The sequence below is a fragment of the Meles meles genome, chromosome 2 (assembly GCF_922984935.1).
Source record: "Meles meles chromosome 2, mMelMel3.1 paternal haplotype, whole genome shotgun sequence".
Classification (NCBI taxonomy): domain Eukaryota; kingdom Metazoa; phylum Chordata; class Mammalia; order Carnivora; family Mustelidae; genus Meles; species Meles meles.
The window spans coordinates 68537989-68559860 of NC_060067.1; the positions used below are offsets into that span (position 1 = coordinate 68537989).

General features: G+C 45.3%; 1 protein-coding gene across 2 annotated transcripts in view; it reads right to left on the reverse strand.

Annotated features, from left to right (window-relative positions):
* The window catches only part of FAM193A (family with sequence similarity 193 member A), a 159261-nt gene extending 141531 nt beyond the window's left edge, over positions 1 to 17730 (reverse strand). The window contains exon 1 of one of the 2 annotated variants that reach the window (XM_045997105.1): positions 17618 to 17730. The gene's annotated coding sequence lies outside the window, so the exon portion shown is untranslated. Of the gene's footprint in view, positions 1 to 16450; positions 16600 to 17617 lie in introns of those variants that run through there. The other variant, XM_045997106.1, reaches the window with a different exon arrangement.
* Positions 17731 to 21872: the final 4142 nt, after the last annotated feature.

Below are 21872 nucleotides of genomic sequence, written 5' to 3' on the forward strand. Positions count from 1 at the left end.
TGTGTTAAAACCAGATCTTTGGGGACGCCTGGGTGGCTCAGTCGGTTAAGCCGCTGCCTTCGGCTCCAGTCATGATCGCAGGGCCCTGGGATGGAGTCCCACATCGGGCTCCTTGCTTTGCAGGGAGCCTGCTTCTCTCTCCGCCTCTGCCTGCCACTCTGCCTGCTTGTGCCTTCGCTCACTTTTGCTCACTCTCGCTCGCTTGCTCTCTCTCTGATAAATAAATAAATAAAATCTTAAAAAAAAAAAAAACAGATCTTTGGAATACTGTAAATTACATTACGTAGAAAGCTGGTTTTGCTGGCAGTCTTTACTGAAAAAGGTGCCTCTCCTATTTAAACACATACAGATCTAAATGGAAGAAATGTATCATTTGCACTTACTAAATCATGCTAATTGATTTTCGATCCCATCAATAAATTACACAAAGATTTTTACCGAAATTCAGCTAATCAATTTTTATCTTCCTCACAGAGTTCTTTGTTTTTACACAAATCAGAAGGTATCACATTTTTGTATTTTTAATAAGTTCAGAAAGAAACTTCATGAAAAGCTTGTAGACAGTATAAAAATTTCATTTCCCAGTTTAAGTATGCAGTAAGATGAGCTACTTATATTATTCTTAGCAACAAAACATTGTGGCTATAACTCTAAACATTCATTTTCAAGATGCTCTCTACAGCAAAAGCTTCTTTCAAAAAGCAATTTTCTACCCATTGTTAAAATGTCATCTTTACCTGGAGGGGGCAGAGTAAGTATTTATTTTCTTAAAAATACTGAATTTCCTAGGTAGCTTTCTACTGAAAGTCACTTATTATTACAGAAAAGATCAGCAAATTTAGACCACTTGTCTTTGTGTAAAAGAAAAACACTCAATTCACCTTCAGAATAGGCAGTGCTTTTAATTTTACCATGAGATATCCAGAAAAGCTCTGGGTCTTGGCAAGTACTCTCATAGTTATTCCCTAACTCATTACAAAACACTGTCAAGATCTACTACTTCTGAAAAGGGCTCAGGCTGATACCATGCATGAGTCTGGCTTCAATTCATTGCTGTAAGAACTTATTTATGCATCATGTGAATAAATTTCACATGCGCTGTTATTTCTGCCATCCTACTCTATCCAATCATCTCTCTCTCTCTCTCTCTCTCTCTCTCTCACACACACACACACACACACACACGGTACCCAATCTGAATCTACAAAAAGCCGCTCTCTGCCTCTGCCTGCCACTCTGCCTGCTTGTGCCTGCGCTCGCTCTTGCTCTCTCTCTCTGACAATAAATAAATAAATAAAATCTTAAAAAAAAAAAAAAACAGATCTTTGGAATATTGTAAATTACATTACGTAGAAAGCTGGTTTTGCTAGCAGTCTTTACTGAAAAAGGTCCCTCTCCTATTTAAATACATACAGATCTAAATGGAAGAAATATATTATTTGCACTTACTAAATCATACTAATTTAGTTCCACCTGAACTTTCCATGATGTTATGTGCTCCTAGTTCTCCATCTTAAATGTCTGTGCAAATTAGCTAGAGTTGCTTATTCAACGGAACCTTTTAGAAATGTAAAACCTCAGGAGGAGTTCATCCTTAAGTTTAATGAAATTCTATAAAGTACTAGGATTGAGTAACCCATAACTTGAAACACTGCTACAAAATTTACAGCTGTTTCTCACCTGGTAAGTCTTTTGCTGACTGTAAAGGCTCACTTCTCTCCTACCCTAACATCTCAAGGCAAGATAATCACTTTGGAGTGGTTCATCACTAGTAACTGCACATTTCCAATAACCTTTGAGAGTCAGTTCTCAGCTCCGCTTTCATCATTTTCCTGACTTCGTTACATGGCTAATACAGAGCCTTGCAGGAAGCAGCAGTGATGCTCCTGCCATCAATTCCCCAATTGTTCCATAGGCTTTCATCACTGGGACTGTCTTCAATCCAGGGTTTCTTTGAAGACTACATATTTTGTGAGGACCAGTTTAATTAAAATCAGAGAATCCATGAACGTATTTCATGAGTGCTTCTTCGACACACTCTAACAGACCGAACTTCCCCTCCTGCCTCAGGATACCCCAGCAACCATGCAAGACTCACAACTCTGAAATACACAGCCAAGTGAGGCTGCCGACCTCAATCCACGGAGCCAACGTTTGCACAGCCTAACATCTTACTGAAGAAGGTAAGGACTAACGTGTCCTTCCCACACCACCGCTTCTCCCAGAGTGCCTCTCAAGCACACCTCACTTTTGAGACTCTTGCAGTAGGCAATGGGCAGTCTCTGAAAGTGTGTGACCAAAGGACTGACAATCATAGAATCATAAAGTTGGGAAAGATCTTCAAGATTACCTGGTATAGACCCGCCTGAAAATGCACCAGCACATACGGCTAGCGGGGGATCTTCAGACAAAAACTTATTCTGAGGGGCACCTAGCTGGCTCAGTTGGTGGAGCGTGTGACTCTTGATCTCGGGGTTGAGTTCAAGCACCACACTAGATATAGAGATTACTTAAAATTTTTTTTAAATCTTAAAAAAAAACTTTCTCTGATAAATTAGCTAGCAAATAAACCGCTATGCTACTTTGTAATGTGAAGAGACAAGTCTAGTCTTTTTTTTTTTTAAGATTTTATTTATTTATTTGACAGACAGAGATCACAAGTAGGCAGAGAGGCAGGCAGAGAGAGAGGAGGAAACAGGCTCCCCGCAGAGCAGTGAGCCCAATGTGGGGCTCGATCCCAGGACCCTGGGATCATGACCTGAGCCGAAAGCAGAGGCTTTAACCCACTGAGCCACCCAGGCGCCCCAAGACGAGTCTAGTCTAAGCATGGATAGGCTGAGTTCACTTGCCGGAAATGAGGCAAGAAAGGCTGCAGCCATCATTCTGGAACCAAGTACAATCACAATGTTAGAGACAGACTAATCAACATTCGAGTGGCTAACTATTATCAGAAATCTCTACCAACATACCAATTACCAAGTGTAAGAATGAACGAGAAAGAAAGAACTGGATGTAGACTCACCTGCATCAAGGTGGGTATCGTCGAATGGAGGACTAAATGAGTGCAACCAAAGCCAGGTGAGGAGGAGATCCAGGACACTGCCAGTTAAAGAAGGCAAAAAGGGGCGCCTTTGTAGCTCAGTTGGTTAAGCGTCCGACTTGAATTCATTTCATCTCAAGTCACAATCTCAGGGTTGTGAGATCGAGCCCTGCGTTGGGTCCTGGGATCAAGCCCCCGCATCAGGCTCTCTGCTCAGCAGGGAGCCTGCTTCCCCCCTCTCTCTCTCTGCCTGCCTCTCTGCCTATTTGTGATCTCTGTCTGTCAAATAAATAAATAAAATCTTTAATAAAAAAAGAAAGAAAGAAAGTGATGAGAGTAAGAGACAAGAACAGCGGCGGGGGCAGGGAGGGGGGGAAGGCTGGGTGGCTCAGTAGGTTAAAGCCTCTGCCTCCAGCTCAGGTCATGATCCCAGGGTCCCTGGATCCAGCCAGGAAGCCTGCTTCCCCCCCCCCCCCCGCCCCCGCCACTCTCTCTGCCTGCTTCTCTGCCTACTGTGATCTTTGTTTGTCAAATAAATAAAAAAAATCTTTAAAAAAAGAAAAAGAACAGCAGGGGGTTTGTATATCGGGTGGTCGCTGAGAAGGGATAAATGCCACCAGGAGCTGAAAGGTGCAACAGGGAAGACTGACTGATGAGGACAATTAAAGGGATTTTCCAAACTCAATTCTTTGGGCCCCAGCTTCCTCAGCTAGCAAATACCATCTCAGCAAAAAGCATGTGTTCGGTTGTTTTCCTGTCCAGTTCTCAAGTTCTATGAGTCTATGATTTGCCAATCCTAGCATTCCAACTGGAATACTGGTGTGGGCATCTGCAAATGTGCAAAAATCAAAAGAACAGTTCAACTCACAGTCTGTAGAGAGGCAATTAATTGTAATGACTGGTTGGCAGATCCAACCTTCCTATTAGTCTTTTTTTTTAATTGAGATATAACTGACCTGCTACAATTTAAGACAGTTAATAAGTCATTTTTTAATGCTTTTAAAAACAGAAAAAAATAATAAAATTAAAAAATTAAAAAACAGAAAGCAAGCACAATATTATAAGCATAGTCAAGAATTCATTTCTGGGGTTTCTTTATCTAAAGCAACTGAACAGCTCTGCAAGGGGCTGGCAACTCCCTCCTCTAAGCTGTCCTAGTCCTTGACTAGGAAGGTACCTGCACTGACAGGTCCTCACCTTTAGGGGCCTCTAAAGAGAAGGCTAACCTCTCAGCAGGCACTGGTAGACAACGTTTACCCAGTTGGGCTACTTTCACCAGTGGAGTAATTGCCAAGCATGAAGAGAAAAAATAAAAGAATTAGGAAAAGAAAGAAAGAAAAAAGAATTAGATTGTAACAAACTATTAGTTAGCAATTTCACTGAATTTTGGCATTAATGCAAAATTACCACCACACTTTAAACATATATATTAATCAGCTTTTTGCAGAACTACCTTCAGGAAAATAAAAATTAATCTTCCCATTCCATATATAAAGCAGCTAAAAATAATGAAAGTTAAAACTCAGGGCCACTAAATGCAATGTGGTGTCCCAAATTAGGTTTTTGGAATAGAAACAATATTAGTGGAAAAGTTGGTGAAATCCCAAAATAAAGTCTGTAGTTAATATTGTACCAATTTTAATGTCTTAGGTTTTAACAACTATACCAAGATTATATAAAACATCGACATTAGGGGCACCTGGGTGGCTCAGTGGGTTAAAGCCTCTGCCTTTAGCTCAGGTCATGATCCCAGGGTCCTGGGATCGAGCCCCGCATTGGGCTCTCTGCTCAGCGGGGAGCCTGCTTCCCTTCCTCTCTCTCTGTTTGCCTCTCTTCCTACCTGTGATCTCTGTCAAATAAATAAATAAAATCTTTAAAAAAAAAAAAATCGACATTAGAGAAAGTCAGCTGAAGGGAATATGGGAACTCTATACTAACTTGGCAACGTTTTCTGAAAGCCTAAAATTATTCTAAAATAAGGTTTAGGGGTGTCTGGGTGTCTCAGTTAGTGAAGCGTCTGCCTTTGGCTCAGGTCCTGATCTCAGCGTCCTGGGATGGAGCCCCGCATCAGCCTCCTTGCTCAGTGTGGAGTCTGCTTCTTCCTCTCCCCATCCTTATTCCCACTGCTCATGCTCGCTCTCTCTACATAAATAAATAATTTTTTCTTTTAAAGACTGTATGTATTTATTTGACACAGAGAGAGAGAGATCACAAGTAGGCAGAGAGGCAGGCACAGAGAGAGGGGAAAGCAAGCTCCGGATGCGGGGCTGGATCCCAGGACGCTGAGATCACAACCTGAGCCAAAGGTAGAGGCTTAACCCACTGAGCCACCCAGGCGCCTCCATATATAAATAATCTTAAAAAAGAAAAATTAAAAGTTTAATTTAAAAAATCCAGGGCTGGGGCGCCTGGGTGGCTCAGTGGGTTAAAGCCTCTGCTTTCAGCTCAGATCATGAACTCAGTGTCCTGGGATTGAGCCCCGCATGGGCTCTCTGCTTGGCAGGGAGTCTGCTTCCCGCCCCCCCACCCCACCTGCCTCTCTGCCTGCTTGTCATCTCTCTCTGTCAAATAAATAAAAATTAAAAAAAAAAAAAATCCAGGGCTGGGGCACCTGGGTGGCTCAGTCGTTAAGCGTCTGTCTTTAGTTCAAGTCATGATCCCAGGGTCCTGGGATTGAGTCCCTCTCCCACTCCCCTGCTTGTTTCCCTCTCTTGCTATGTCTCTCTCTGTGTCAAATAAATATATAAAATATTTTTTTTTAAATCCAGGGCTGGGGCACCTGGGTGGCAGAGTTGGTTAAGCATCCAATTCTTGGCTTCACCTCAGGTTGTGACCTCAGGGTCTTGGGACTGAGCCCTGTGCTGGGCTTGCACTTGCATAGAGTCTACTTAAGACTCTCTCCCTCGGGGCACCTGGGTGACTCAGTGGGTTAAAGCCTCTGTCTTCCGCTCAGGTCATGATCCCAGAGTCCTGGGATCAAGCCCCGCATCGGGCTCTCTGCTCAGTGGGGAGCCTGCTTCCTCCTCTCTCTCTGCCCACTTCTCTGCCTACCTGTGATCTCTGTCAAATAAATAAATAAAACCTTTAAAAAAAAAAAGACTCTCTCCCTCTGCCCCTATATGCTTGCTCTCTCTCAAGTAAACAAATCTTAAAAAAAAAAAAAAAAAAACCCTCCTGGGCCATAAGCAGTTAAATTCTCCAACTTCTCAGTTTCACAATGTAACTAATATTGTACTCAGAATATTTAAGAGGAAAATGCCAGGGCTCCTGCTAGCTCAGGCAGCAGAGCAAGCAACTCTTGATCTCAGGGTTCAAGCCCCAAGTTGGGTATAGAGATTACCTAAAAATAAAATTTAAGGGACGCCTGGGTGGCTCAGTGGGTTAAGCCTCTGCCTTCGACTCAGGTCATGATCTCAGGGTCCTGGGATCGAGTCCCGCATCGGGCTCTCTGCTCAGCAGGGAGCCTGCTTCTCCCTCTCTCTCTGCCTGCCTCTCTGCCTACTTGTGATCTCTCTCAAATAAATAAATAAATAAATAAATAAATAAATAAATAAATAAAATATTTAAAAAATAAATAAATAAAATTTTTAAAAAAGAATGTCCTTTGCATTCTATTAATATATGTGGGGAAAAAAGTCAATTTCCACAGAAAATGTGATTAATTGAATGCCACATACATTATTAGATAGTTTAGAAATGGGCCACCTGGGTGGCTCAGGTTGTTAGGTGTCTGCCTTCAGCTTAGGTCATGGTCCCAGGGTCCTGGGATGGAGTGAGGAGCCTGCTTCTCCATCTCCCCTGACTGTGCTCTCTCTCTCTGTCAAATAAATAAATAAAATCTTAAAAAAAAAAAAAAAAGAAAGAAATTAGAGAAAGAAAAACTGAAATAAACCCAAAGAAAGGAACAAAGCAAAGGGGGGAAAAAATGATCAAAATCAAAACCAGAAAAATAGGGGGGGGGGGAATCAATAAAACAAAAAGCTGTTTCTTCATAAAACATTAAAAACTTGAGGAACTGTACAGCTACCGTGGAAAACATATGGAAGTTCCTCAAAAAGTTAAAAAATAGAGCTATGCTAGACCCAGCCTTTATAATACTAGGTATTTACCCAAAGGATACAAACCCAGTGATCTGAAGGGGCACCTGCACCCCAATGTTTACAACAGTAATGTCCAATAGCCCAAATATGGAAAGAGACCAGATGTCCATCGACAGATAGATGGATAAAGATGATGTAGGGTATATATACAACGGAATACTACACTGCAACCAAAAAAAGAGATAGATATCTTACCATTAGCAATAACATGGATGGAACTAGAGGGTACTATGCTAAGTGAAGTAAGTCAATCAGAAGACAATTATATGATTTCATTCATATGTAGAATTTAAGAAACAAAACAGAAGATCAGAGGGGAAGGGAAGGCAAATAAAGTAAGATGAAATCAGAGAGGGAAGCAAACCATGAGAGACTCTGGACTCTAGGAAACAAACTGAAGGCTGCTGGAGGAAGGTGAGTGGGGGATGGGATCAATGGGTGATGGGCATCAAGGGGACATATGACATAGTGAGCACTGGGTGTTATATGTAACTGATGAATCACTGACATCTACCTCTAAAACTAATAATCTACTATATGTTAATTAACTGAACTTAAATAACACTTGAGGAAATGCTAGCCAAGACTGGCTGGAAAAAAAGAGAATTATCAATCAGTATCAAGAATGAGAGGGAAGAGGCGCCTGGGTGGCTCAGTGAGTTAAGCCTCTGCCTTCAGATCGGGTCATGATCTCGGGGTCCTGGGATCGAGCCCCACATCGGGCTTCCTGCTGAGTGGGGAGCCTGCTTCCCCACCCCCGCCTACTTGTGATCTCTGTCCAAGAAATAAATAAAAATTTTAAAAAAAGAATGAAAGAGGGGACTTCACTGTAGACCCTCATAGACATAAGACATATTACATTACAACACTACGGACAACTCTACACATTTAAATTCAAAAACTTAGGTGAAATGGGCCAATTCTTTGAAAAGTACACACTACAACAGAGAGAAAGGAATAATTCCTAAGTTACTTAATGAGGCCAACATTATACTGATATCAAAACCAGGAAGACAAAAGAATAAAAAAACTAGTGACATTTATTTCATGAAAACAGACGCAATAAAGCCCAACAAAATATTACTAAACTGAATCCAGCAACTAAAAAAAGAGTAAGGGGTGCCTGGGTGGCTCAGTGGGCTAAAGCCTCTGCCTTAGGCTCAGGTCATGATCCCAGAGTCCTGGGATCGAGCCTCAAATCGGGCTCTCTGTTCCGCAGGGAGCCTGCTTCCTCCTCGCTCTCTGCCTGCCTCTTTGCCTACTTGTGATCTCTGTCTGTCAAATAAATAAAATCTTAAAAAAAAAAAAAAAGAGTAATATACCTATATACAATGGAATATTATGCAGCCATCAAAAAAATGAAACCTTACCATTTGCAACAACACGGATGGAACTAGAAGGTATTATGCTAAGGGAATAAATCAATCAGAGCAAGACAATTATCAATTATCATATGATCTCACTAATATGAGGAATTTGAGAAACAAAACAGAGAATCACAGGGGAAGGGGGGGGAAAATGAAACAAGATGAAAGGAGAAAGGAAGACAAACCATAAGAGACTCTTAATCTCAGGAACAAACTGAGGAATGCTGGAGGGGAGAGGGATGGGAGGGAAGGGGTGGCTGGGGGATGGACACTGGGGAGGGTATGTGCTATGGTGAGCACTGTGAATTGGGTAAGACTGATGAATCACACACCTGTACCCCTGAAACAAATAATACATTATATGTTAAAAAACAAAACAAAACAAAACAAAAACCAGGAGACCACATACAAAAAGCTGGAACTGTGAGGTCTGACAGATCTTCTACCCTGCTGTCCACTCTGAGCACAAACAAGAACTGTGGAAAAACAGAAAGCCTCTTCTTTATTACTGTCTTTCCCTGAAGGGGCAGAAATAAGGGACAATATTAGGTTATATATTCTTGGGAAGGGGGGCTAGTCCTAATCATTTTTGTATCCTACTTCTTTGCTAGATCGTTCTCATTTCTACACTCCAGGACATACACAAATAAATCTTATAACATTTGATATCAAAAAAAAAAAAAGAGTAGGGGCGCCTGGGTGGCTCAGTGGGTTAAAGCCTCTGCCTTTGGCTCAGGTCATGATCCCAGAGTCCTGGGATTGAGCCCCACATCGGGCTCTCTGCTCAGCAGGGAGCCTGCTTCCTCCTCTCTCTCTGCCTGGCTCTCTGCCTACTTGAGATCTGTCTGTCAAATAAATAAAAAAATCTTTAAAAAAAAAAAAAAGTGTAATATTCCAGGACGAAGCAGGGTTTATTCCAGGAATGCAAAGCTGGTTCAATATTCAAAAATCAATGATAGGATCTACCATATTAACAGTCTAATGAGGAAAAACATGATCTTCTCAATTTGATTCAAAAAAGCACTTGATAAAATCCAGCATCCATTAATAAAACTCTTAGCAAACTAGAAGTAGAAAGGAATTTCCTCAGCCTAATAATGAGCATCTAAAAAATCTACAGCAGGGGCGCCTGGGTGGCTTAGTGGGTTATAAAGCCTCTGCCTTTGGCTTGGGTTGTGGTACCGGGGTCCTGGGATCGAGCCCGGCATCGGGCTCTCTGCTCGGTAGGGAGCCTGCTTCCCGCCCCCCCGCCTGCCTCTCTGCCTACTTGTGGTCTCTGTCTAAATAAATAAATAAATAATCTTTTTTTAAAATAATTAATAAATAAAAATAAAAAATCTACAGCAGACACACTTTATAGTGAAATACTGAATCCTTCCACCCTAAAATCGGGAACAAGGAAATTGTACTAGAAGTCCTAGCTAGTGCAATGAAGGAAGAAAAAGAAAGAAAAAGCATACAGAATGGAAAACAAACAAACAAAAAAAATCACTACTCAGACACCATGACTGTCTACACAGAAAATCCCAATGAATCCACCCCCAAACTCCCAGAATATGATTTTAGCAAGATCAGAGGACAGTAGGTAAAACAGAAAATTTAATTACATTTCTATGGACCATCAATAAATAAATGAAACTGAAATTTTTCAAAAAAACATTTACAAAGGTTGACAAAAATGAATACTTATATATAAATCTAACAAAATATATACAGAATCCATCTGCTGAAAACTACAAAACACCAATGAAAGAAGTCAAACACAGGAGCACCTGGGTGGCTCAGTCCTTAGGCTCTGCCTTTGGCTCAGGTCATGATCCCAGGGTTCTGGGATCAAGCCCCGCATCAGGCTCCCTGCTTGGCGGGAAGCCTGCTTCTCCCACTCCCATTGACCCTGCTTGTGTTCCCCCTCTCGCTGTGTCTCTCTCTGTCAAATAAATAAATAAAATCTTAAAAAAAAAAAAAAGTCAAACACAAATTAAATGTCAATTATATCTCAATTTAAAAAAAAAAACAAAGATCACCAAATAAATAGAGACGCATAATATGTTCACAAATTAGAAGACTAGACATACTAAACATGTCAATTCTCCACCAAACTGATCTATAGATTTAGGGCTATTCCACTCAAATCCCAGAATTATTTGTAAGTATAGGTAAGCTGACTCTAAAATGTATGGAAAAGAAAAACAACTAAATAGCCAAAACTTTTTTTTCTTTAAAGTTGGAGAATTTCTTTAAAGAAATCACCCTGCTTAATTTTAAGACTTGCAGTAATTAAGACATGTGGTACAGGCAATGAAATAGACCTCTAGGGGCGCCTGGGTGGCTCAGTGGGTTAAAGCCTCTGCCTTCTGCTCAGGTCATGATCCCAGGGTCCTAGGATCAAGCCCCACATGGGGCTCTCTGCTCTGCAGGGAGCCTGCTTCCTCCTCTCTCTCCTTCTGCCTACTTGTGATCTCTGTCAAATAAATTAAAAAAAAAAAAAAAAGAAAGAAAGAAATAGACCTCTAAGTCAATGAAACAGAATAGAGAGTACAAAAATAACCCACTCAAATAAGGTCAACTAACTTCTGACAAAGGTGAAAAGTCAATTCAATGGAGAAAGATTATCGTTTCAACAAATGCGTTTGGAACAACCTAATATCCATATTGAAAAATAAAAAAATTCCCACGTGAATCTGATAACTTATATAAAATTAACTCAGAATGAATCACAGATCTAAATGTAAAACTGTGAAACTTCTAGAAGAAAACATAGGGGAAAAATATAACCTGAAGTTTTATAAAACAAAGAGTTCTTAGATGACACCAAATATTATGATTCATAAAAGAAAAAACTGATAAGCTGAACTTCATCAAAATTAAATTTTTTCTTTGAAAAAAAAAGTTAATAAAAACACAAATTACAGGGATGCCTAGGTGGCTCAGTGGGTTAAGCCTCTACCTTCAGCTCAGGTCACGATCTCAGGGTCCTGGGATCGAGCCCCACATCAGGCTCTCTGCTTGGCAGGGAGCCTGCTTCCCCCTCTCCCTCTGCCTGCCTCTTTGCCTACTTGTGATCTCTGTCAAATAAATAAATAAAATCTTAAACACACACACACACACAAATTACAGACTGTAAGAAAATGTTTGCAAATTACATATCTGTCATAGGACTCCTATCCAGAATTATGAACAACTCTCAAAACTCAAAAGAAAATAAACCCAATTAAAAATAGGCAAAGTCTGAATAAATACTTCACCCAAGAGGACACAAGAATGGCAAACAAACACATAAAAAGTGTTCAATATCAGTAGTCTTTAGGGAAATGCAAATTAAAACCACACCACACCTATTAAAAGCCTTAAAATAAAAACTACTGACAACACCAAGTGCTAGCAAGGATGCAAAGTAACTGGAACTCTCATACCTTGCTGGTGGGAAGTTGAAAGGTAAGGCCACTCTGAAAAACAGTGTGGCAGTTTCTTATAATATTACCATACAGCCCAGTGCCCACTCCTTAGAAAAAAGAAAATTTACTTCCATACAAAGACCTGTACACAAATTTTTATAGCAGCTGTATTCATTTTCACCAAAACCTGGAAAGAACCTGAACGTCCACCACTGGGAAAAGGGGTAAACTGTGGTACGTCCATACAAAGAACTACTACTCTGCAGTAAACAGGAACAACTCAGAGGAGTCTCAAAGTTATTATGCATACTGAGTGAAAATAAACCAGTGTGGAAAAGTTAACATACTGTATGATTCCATTTAAGTAACTTCTCCAAAAGACGAAATCATAGTAACAAAGTACTGGCTGCCAAGAGTTTAGCGGTGGGAGAGAGTGTGATCGCACAGGGATTGCATGAGGGAGTTTTTGTGGGCATGAAATGGTTCTGTACTCTGACAGTGGTAGTGGATACATTAATCTGTGTATGCGTTACATCCAAAGACCTGTACATCTTAAAATATCAATCCCACTACATGTTCATTTTTAAATCAGCATTCAATAAAACCACTTAGAGAAACTGCCTGCTGAAGTCACACTGCACAGCACACACACACACACACACACACACACGACTGAAAGGGGTACTCATGTCCACCAAAAGACATGTACAGGAAAGCCATAAAAAAGAATAGCCTATACATATGTATGTCCATCAATATCAGAATGAATCACCTGTGGCATACTCACACAATGGAAAACCGCGTGCCCAGAGAAGGGTGAACTGCTCCCTCAACAACACGGCTGTGTCTCAGTGTGGAGCCAGAGAGCACTGGCAGAGCATTTTCACGTGAAATTCAAATGTAGCCAAAATGCACAACAGTGGTGGGGATGACTGCAAAGGGGAACAAGTGAGCATCCTAGGGTACTGGGAATATTCTATATGTATCTTGATATATTGGTTACGTGGATGTACACATACATAATAGACTGAATCACAGAGGGAGGTGCTCTTTGCAGCTTCACCACATTGTTAATCTTAATTAAATCACATAAGGTTCTAGATCTTTATGTGATATACTTCCTCAGGTCACTAAAGCAAATGTGAACTTGAGAGAAAGTTATGAATGAACCTCATTTCATCACCGCAGCGATTTCTGCAACACACCCAAGGCACCACCAAATTCATAACTGTACCATCTAACTATGGATATACTGTAGGACAACCTTTAAACATTACTAACATTATCTCCTTCTTACCACCTTTTCATCAATGAAAAGGATTTATGTCATTACAAATGCCTCCTACATTACAACAGGTTTCTCTGACTTTACAACTTTAATATCACTATTGAAAATGTACTTTGATCCCTACCCCCAAAAGACTGCCTGTTATAAATCTCTAACAGCATTTCAAAAATAGCTCTAAATTCCCTTTTGAGCTATGAGTGTAAACTATTTGTTACTATACTAAACTATTTGTTAACTATTTGTTATACTAAACTATTTGTTACTGTAATTTGGTATCCCAACAGCTTGTGACATGGGCCTATTTCTATAACAGAGGAATTCTGGTTTTTGTAAATAAAACATGTATGACTGAATTTTGCACACCTATTCAGAAAACAGAATTGATAGTGTAAATATTTTTATTGTGTATAATACCTAAATGTTTAAGTGTAAAAAGGTAGGAAAAGCCAAAATCAACTTTGTTTGGAAAAAAAACAAAAAATGTGGGGCATCTGGGTGGCTCAGTGGGTTAAGCATCTGCCTTTAGCTCAGGTCGTGACCTTCATGTGCTGAAGCCTAGCTCCAGCTCCTTGGTTTATGCAGTGTCTGCTTTGTCCTCTCCCTCTACCTCTCCCTGCCCCCCCCCATTCTCTCTATCTCTCAAATAAATAAATAAAATTTAAAAAAAGAAAAAGAGGGGCGCCTGGGTGGCTCAGTGGTTTAAGCCGCTGCCTTCAGCTCAGGTCATGATCTCAGGGTCCTGGGATCGAGTCCCGCATTGGGCTCTCTGCTCGGCAGGGAGCCTGCTTCCCTCTCACTCTCTCTGCCTGCCTCTCTGCCTACTTGTATCTCTCTCTGTCAAATAAATAAATAAAATCTTTAAAAAAAAAAAAAAAAAGAAAAAGAAAAAATGTTAGTAATATCAGGTTATAAAAATAACATTCACCTTTTTGGTCCACAAGTAATGCTCATTGTAGTCTTAAAGCTTGTGGCATGCGCAAAAAGAAAAAAAGAAAGCCATCAGAATTTCCACCACAAAATACTTTGATGCATATCCTATCAGACTTTCCTATGCAAATATGTATGCACATAGATACTTTACAAAAGTGAGTCTGGGGGCGCCTGGGTGGCTCAGTGGATTAAGCCGCCGCCTTCGGCTCAGGTCATGATCTCAGGGTCCTGGGATTGAGCCCCGCATCGGGCTCTCTGCTCCACAGGGAGCCTGCTTCCTCCTCTCTCTCTGCCTGCCTCTCTGCCTACTTGTGATCTCTCTCTGTCAAATAAATAAATAAAATCTTTAAAAAAAAAAAAAAAAGTGAGTCTGTACTACAAACATTTTCTATTTTGTAAGCTTCCTTCTTCACATAACGTATCATGAACCTTAAATTACATTTAAAATAGAAATGCAGAGGCGGGGATGCCTGGGTGGCTCAGTCGGTTAAGTGTCTGCCTTCTGCTCAGGTCATGATCTCAAGGTCTTGGGGATCAAGTCCCACATCAGGCTCCTTTCTCAGCAGGGAGCCTGCTTCCCCCTCTGCTACTCCCTGTTTCTGCGTGCGTGCCTGCATGTGCTCTCCCTCTGACAAATGAACAAATAAAATCTTAAGAAAGAAAGAGAGAGGGGCGCCTGGGTGGCTCAGTGGGTTAAAGCCTCTGCCTTCAGCTCAGGTCATGATCCCAGGGTCCTGGGATCGAGCCCCTCATCGGGCTCTCTGCTCCGCAGGGAGCCTGCTTCCTCCTCTCTCTCTGCCTGCCTCTCTGCCTGCTTAAGATCTGTCTGTCAAATAAATAAATAAAATCTTTAAAAAAAAACTTGCAAAGGGGGCACCTGGGTGGCTCAGTCAGTTGAGCATCTGCCTTCAGCCTAGGTCATGATCCCAGGGTTCTGGAACCAAGTCCCATGCCAGGCACCCTGCTCAGAGGGAGTCTGCTTCTCCCTCTCCTCTCCCTCTGCCTCTTCCCTTCCTCATATTTTCTCTCTGTCAAGTAAATAAATCTTAAAAAAATTTTTTCTTGGAAAAAAAAACTTGCAAAGAAATTTTAAAGTTAATGGGAGTCTGGGTGGCTCAGTCGTTAAGCGTCTGCCTTTGGCTCAGGTCATGATCCCAGGGTTCTGGGCTTGAGCCCTACATCGGGCTCCTGCTCCGCGGAAAGCCTGCTTCTCCCTCTCCCGCTCCAGCTCCCCCTGCTTATATTCCCTCTCTCGCTGTCTCTCTGTCAAAAAAATAAATAAAATCTAAAAAAAAAAAAAGAAAAAGAACAAAGAAATTTCAGAGCTCAAGATAAAAGTTTAAAACTTTAAAATACAGTAAAATAAATGTTTCTCAAGGTGCAGGTCACAAATCAATGGTACACAATAAAGTAATTCTGTGTACTACAATCACTTCATTAATGAAATGGAATAAAATAAAAAAGACAAAAAAGCCATCAGAATATCATTTTGTAAAACTTTTGTTGTATAGGGGCGCCTGGGTGGCTCAGAGGTTTAAGCCTCTGCCTTCGGCTCAGGTCATGATCTCAGGGTCCTGGGATCGAGTCCCACATCGGGCTCTCTGCTCAGTGGGGAGCCTATTTCTCCCTCTCTCTCTCTGCCTGCCTCTCTGCCTACTTGTGACCTCTCTCTCTGTCAAATAAATAAATAAAATATTTAAAAAAAAAAAAAAAAACTTTTGTTGTATAAGTGGAAGCACACACTACCGGTCTTAATATATCTTATTTCTTACAGGGTCATGTCAAAAATCTTGATTTGTAAGTTTAACAAAATAAGATAGTCCTGTCAAAAATCATACTAGATAGGGGCCCTCGGGTGACTCAGTTAAGAGACTGACTCTTGGTTTCGGTTCAGGTCATGATCTCATGGGCAACAGGCTCCCACTGGGCATGAAGCCTGCTTAGGTGTCTCTCTCCCCCACTCCCACTTGCAAGCACTCTCCCCCTTTCTCTCTCTAAAAAATAAAATGATAGTAATAATACTTGATAGATGGTTACATGAGTTTGACTAATGTGATCGGAATAATAAACTAAAGGAAAACTACTTTAGCTAAATACTGCAAAGTAAATGGGATTTATTGAAACCTAAAACAGTACCACAAACTTGTTTTTACTGAATTGATAGAAATGGTATATGATACGCCAAGCTACAGCAAATATTATCAACATTTTCGTAAAGGATTTGCATGGGCAGACCTACCCTCACCTCCCAGGAGCAGCAAACATGACCCTTCATTTATAGCCCAAAGATCCAAATGCCCAAAGCTCATCCTTGCTCCCAACCCCTGTACCTGTTTCTCTCTCCAGGGTATTGGAAAGGGGCAGCCTCTGGAGGCTGAAGTCCAGGGCTGTGTTCCAGGATCCCAAACAAAGGTAACAATATCATCTAGAGAAAGATGCAACAACTGCACTTACTCCACAACAGAAAAGGCTGGAAATCCTTTAAACGGAAAATAAAGTACACATGCATTATTGTATGTTCACTTAATGCAAAAGCATGACAAAGCCACGCCATACCCAATCATTTCTCTTTTCTGCTCTCACTCCGTGCCATTCCAACACGATATTTAGAATCTTGCATAAAACAATTTGTGTCACAATGTGGCACACCAATACTCCTGATGAGGCTCTTTTTTCCCCACTGCAAATGTCTTTAAAACAACTTAACAGTTCTAACCACTCAACTTTGGAGAAGTCCATTATCTTAGAGTCGCCACTGGAACCACTAGAAGTGGCTGTCACCTGCACACCCTCGTACCACCTTGTGTCTTCTCAAGTGCTGTGACCCACCGCGGAACAAAGGTGCATCAACCCACAACGTGTGCTAGCTGCTCGCATGGACAATACAGGAGAAAGTACTTTTCCGATGCCCTGAGTTCCAACACTACATACACTCCTGAGTAACCAGACCACCAACTGCCCCTGGAAGTTTTTGAGAAGCTGGAGGCGCAGAGCCAGGCCTCCGGAAGGCTGTCAGGCGGCTCCCCGATGATCACATCCGAGCAGAGAAAGAAAAGTTCCCGGCGGGCGGGTCGCCTCTTGCACGGGATGGAGAATTCTGGGCAGCACGGCGAGACAACGGCGGAGAGAACTCCCGACCACGCAGGGAAGCCCCGCTCGCCACCTGACTCCTAATTACTCTGGAATTGCACGCGAGCAATCTCAAGGACGAGCTCCGCGCTGGGCGAGATGGCACCGCCCCCGGGTCCGTGACAGCGACGCGCAGGTGGGCAGCGGCACAGGCAGCGCGGCGCGCCGCACCCAGGAGATGCCGGCACCCGGCGCGGGCAGCCCGCCGCCCCGCGCTCGCCGTCCCCGCGAGAGGGCTGTCACGGCGCAAGCCGCCCGCTCCTCGGCTCCCCGGCCCCCGACCCCCGTTACCCGCGCGGAGCCCGGCCCCGGCGGGAGGCCCGCCCGCGTCCGCCCGCCCACCCCGCCCCCGCCGCGCCGCCGCTTACCTCGAAGTAGCCTCCGGGGGCGGCGCCGCCCACGCCCGCGCCCGCGCCGAGGGGCCCGTTGGCCGCTGCCGCGGCGCCCGGGGCCGCCAGGCCCGCGGCCTGGGAGCCGCGCAGCGCCGCCGCCGGGCCGGCCTTGCCGCCGCCCGCGCCGCCGTTGCCCCCGCCCGAGCCGCCGCCGCCGCCCCGCTTGTTCTTCCGGCGCTTGGCCCCGCGCTTGGCGTCGGCCGGGCTCATGGCGGGCGGGCGGGCGGGGAGAGGGCGCGGAGCGGGCGCGGGGCCGCGGGCGGCGGCGGAGGGCGGGGAAGGCGGGGAGGCTGAGGCGGCGGCGGGGCACTCCGGCCGGCCGAGGGCGGGGGGCGCTGCGCGGGGTCGCCTCCGGGCGGGGAGGGCCGGGCGGGCGGGAGCTGCGGGGAGGCCGCTGGGCGGGAGAACGGCGATTCCACCGGGCCCGGCGCCGCCGCTGACCAGAGTTAGAGTCCAATATGGCGGACACAAGGGGAAAGGGATCCCAGTTTACGTCGGGGGAGGGGGAAGGAGCGGCGGGGAGGGGGAGGGGTGTGGGCGCCCTCCCCCCCCCCCGCCTTACTCCGCCCTCCCGAACGCCGCTCCCCCTCCGCCTCGCCCGCCCCCTCCCGCCGTTAACGAGCGCCGGCGCGCAGGGCACGCCGGGAGTTGGAGTCCACGCGCCCCCGTCAACGCTGGGGGTACACGGCGGGATGACCACGATTCCCGTCAGGCCGTGCACAGCCTCTCTCCCGGGCGCCGTGAGGGGCTGGGCCGGGGTGGGGGGAGCTGGCTGAGCCGGTGACGACACCCGCGCTCTCCGAACCCCCTGGCCACGCCCGCGCCGCTCAGCCTTCTGGGAGTTGTAGTTGGGCGGAAGGACCGGGCGAGCGCGAGGCTCTGTCGCCCGCAGTGAAGGAACTACAGGACAGGAGGCTAGGAGTTCCGCCTCTTTGACAGGCACGCTCACTCCCGGGCGTCCCGCGCCCCGCCCTCCACCCCCCACCCCCCAGTGCAGCAGGCCGGCCCGGCCCCGGGGATGCACCAGGCTGGCAGCCGGGCTCTGGCCCGCCGGGAGTGGCCCGGTGACCTTGGTATGGCCCTGGGTTCGAGTGCGCCTCCTCCACGTGCAGGCTGTGACCTTGGGGCGGTCCCCTAGCTCGAGTCCTGGTGACTCGCTGGGCATAAGAACAACCTGCCTCGTGGGCTTGGGTGGGGTTCCGGGGGCGCCGGGCCTGGCGGTGCCCGAGAGCGCGGCCGCCGCCGGGCCGGGATCCAGCCTGGGAGATGGAACAGCCTGTGCGGAGCAGTCGTATCTGCGCTAGGACCCGGCCCGGCACACCTGTCGGTTAACCTAGATGCCCTGGGCCTGCGGGCTCCCTCACCGAGACCGCCCTCTCCCTGCACCCGCCTTTAGCCGCTGCTCAGGTACAAGGTTCCGAATGGTTCCGACATATCTCACGACCTCACGGGCTGTGCACCCGGTCAGACCCTCCCGGGCCTTCGCGTGCTCTCTGCGCCACGGGGCCTCAGATGCCCGGGTCAGAAATCTGAGCTCTCCGCCAGGACCCTCTCCTCTCTGGGCTGCCTTGCCCCTCACCAGCCAGCCCCAGGTACAGTTCTGCCCTTAGGACAAAAGTGGCCCTTTGCCGAGGCCCTGCGTTCCCGAGCGTTCCTCTCATCAGTCTCTGAGACAGCAAAGACATTTTTTCCCCTCTGGTTCTATGGGTGGTTACAGGGCCGAGATACCGTTAGCTGTGGGCCTCGCCGTATCTCACTGCGGAGCCTCACCTTTACCCCAGCTGCGGCCACGGGCTTCTCATTCTCTGACCCATCCTTCACGACAAAACCAGAATGAGCTATGATCAAATCAACCCTCGCTTAAAGGCCTTCAGGAACTCTACTTAATAGCGGAATAAAGACCCCTCACCCCTCCCAGAGGGTTTGGATGACTCCGCCCTGCAGGAGGTGGTTAAGAGAGTGGGTGGGGACTCCTGCCTGGCACCCCCCGCCCCAGGTAGGCAAAGACTTAGACTGCTCCCCAACCCCACAGGGGTTGGGTCAGACACCCACTTCTCCCACAGCACCTATGTTTTCCCTTGTTCTAGCACACTGACACTGAATTGGAATTCCTGGTATTCACCAGCATCCCCAGAGAGGTCTTAGGGGACTGGAGGGCATGGGATTGCCTGCCTCATGCACCTCTGAGTCCCAGACCCTGATAAGCAGGGACTGGGCGCACACCAATCCACTATTTTGCTGGATGAATGGATGACATAATCACCACTATTTGTCAAGAAATTATGTACCAGCCATTCGGCCTGCTGCTGTACATCTCATCTAATCCACGTAACCACTGTTGATAGGCACCATTAGCCCTATATTATGGATGAGAAACTGGAGTTCATCGATGTTAAGGAATTTGCCCACAGTCATCCTGACAGAGGAGTGGCCAGTTCCAGCTCAGGTGTGGCTCTGGTTTGACTTTTGGGTTCTGGCTGGGCACAGGGGGATACAACTGGGAGTTCCTCTGAGGGCCAGGGGCAGGGGAAGCCTCTGTGAGGAAATGAACTAAGCCAGAGCCAGTCACTCACAGAACAAAGGACTTTCAGCAATGCAGGATTCTGGAGCAGAGAAAAGCCCCACATGTTCCAGGAAACTAAAAAGCCGCTGTGGCTAGAGCAAGTGAAAATGGTAGAAGCTGCGGGTTTTATTCGAAATGCAGCTGGGAGCCTGGAAGGTTCTGAACAGTGTCAGGGCAGGATGTATATCTGTTTTAAAGATTTTAAGGATTATATGTATTTATTTGACAGAGAGACAGAGAGAGATCACAAGTAGGCAAAGAGGCAGGCAGAGAGAGGGAGGAAGCAGGCTCCCCGCTGAGCAGGGAGCCCAATGCGGGACTTCGTCCCAGGACCCGGAGATCATAGCCTGAGCTGAAGGCAGAGGATTAACCCACTGCGCCACCCAGGTGCACCTAGGATGTATATTTTTGAGAGAACTATCGCTGTTGTGTGGAGAATAGATGTCAGGGGAGCAAGATTGGAATCCAGGACACTTGTGACAACCTTGTAGGGAATGGAGAGGGTGCTTCTGGCAACGAGTGATGAAGTTTCATTAGTTCCCCCATAAGAAATTAAGGAACAAAATTTAAATAGGTATAAGATTTTGTCTAGTAAGGCTGAGCTTTGGAGGGCCATAAATTATTGTAATATTTGTTTCTCCCCCTAAGAATCCATTTTTGCCTCCTTGAGATATGTACTCACATCCCCCAGAGAAACAGAATCAATTTCTACATGTATGTGAGAGAGACTGAGACTGCTTTTTTTTTTTTTTTTTAGATTTTATCTATTTATTTGACAAAGACAGACACAGCAAGAGAGGAAACACAAGCAGGGGGAGTGGGAGAGGGAGAAGCAGGCTTCCTGCCGAGCAGGGAGCCCGACATGGGGCTTAATCCTAGGACCCTGGGACCATGACCTGAGCCAAAGGCAAACACCCAATGACTGAGCCACCCAGGCGCCCCAAGATTGATTTCTTATAAGGAATTGGATCACACAATGATGAAGGATGGCGAGTCCTGAAATCTGTAGGCAGCAAGCTGGAGACCCGTTAAGTCCAAAGGCCTGAGAATCAAGAGGGCCAGTGGTTGTCACTCTAATGCAAAAGCCAGGAGGCTGGCGACCCAGGAAAAGCTGATGTTTCAGTTTGAGTCCCAAGGAGGAAAAAAACAATGATCCAGCTCAGAGGTACTCGGGCAGCAGGAATTCCATCCTTTCCTTCTATTGGGGCTCTTCTGTTCTATTCAGGACTTCAACTGATTGGATGGGTCTCACTGACATTGGAGAGGGCAATTGCTTAACTCAGTTTACTGATGCAAATATTAATCTCATCCAGAATCATGTTTGGCCAAATGTCTGGACACTCTATAGCCCAGTCAGGTTGACACATGAAATTAACCATCACAAGCAAGAATGTAGGATGGAAAGGCCAGAAAGGGTCTTGTTTACTCTTGGAAGTAAGAGCAGCTCAGTCAAGCAGGAAAGTGAGTGGTCACAGGGAGGTGTGGGCAGTGACCTTGGAGAGGATTTAGGCTGGAGATGGCCACTCAGAGCACTCATGCCCCTGGAAGTCTCTTAGAACTGATTTGCAGGGAAAGGCAGCATATGTTGCATATTTATTGTAAAAGTGAAGTTTTATTACTTCTATAATGCAGTAAATATTGTTGACCAAGCCATGAATATGTACCAAA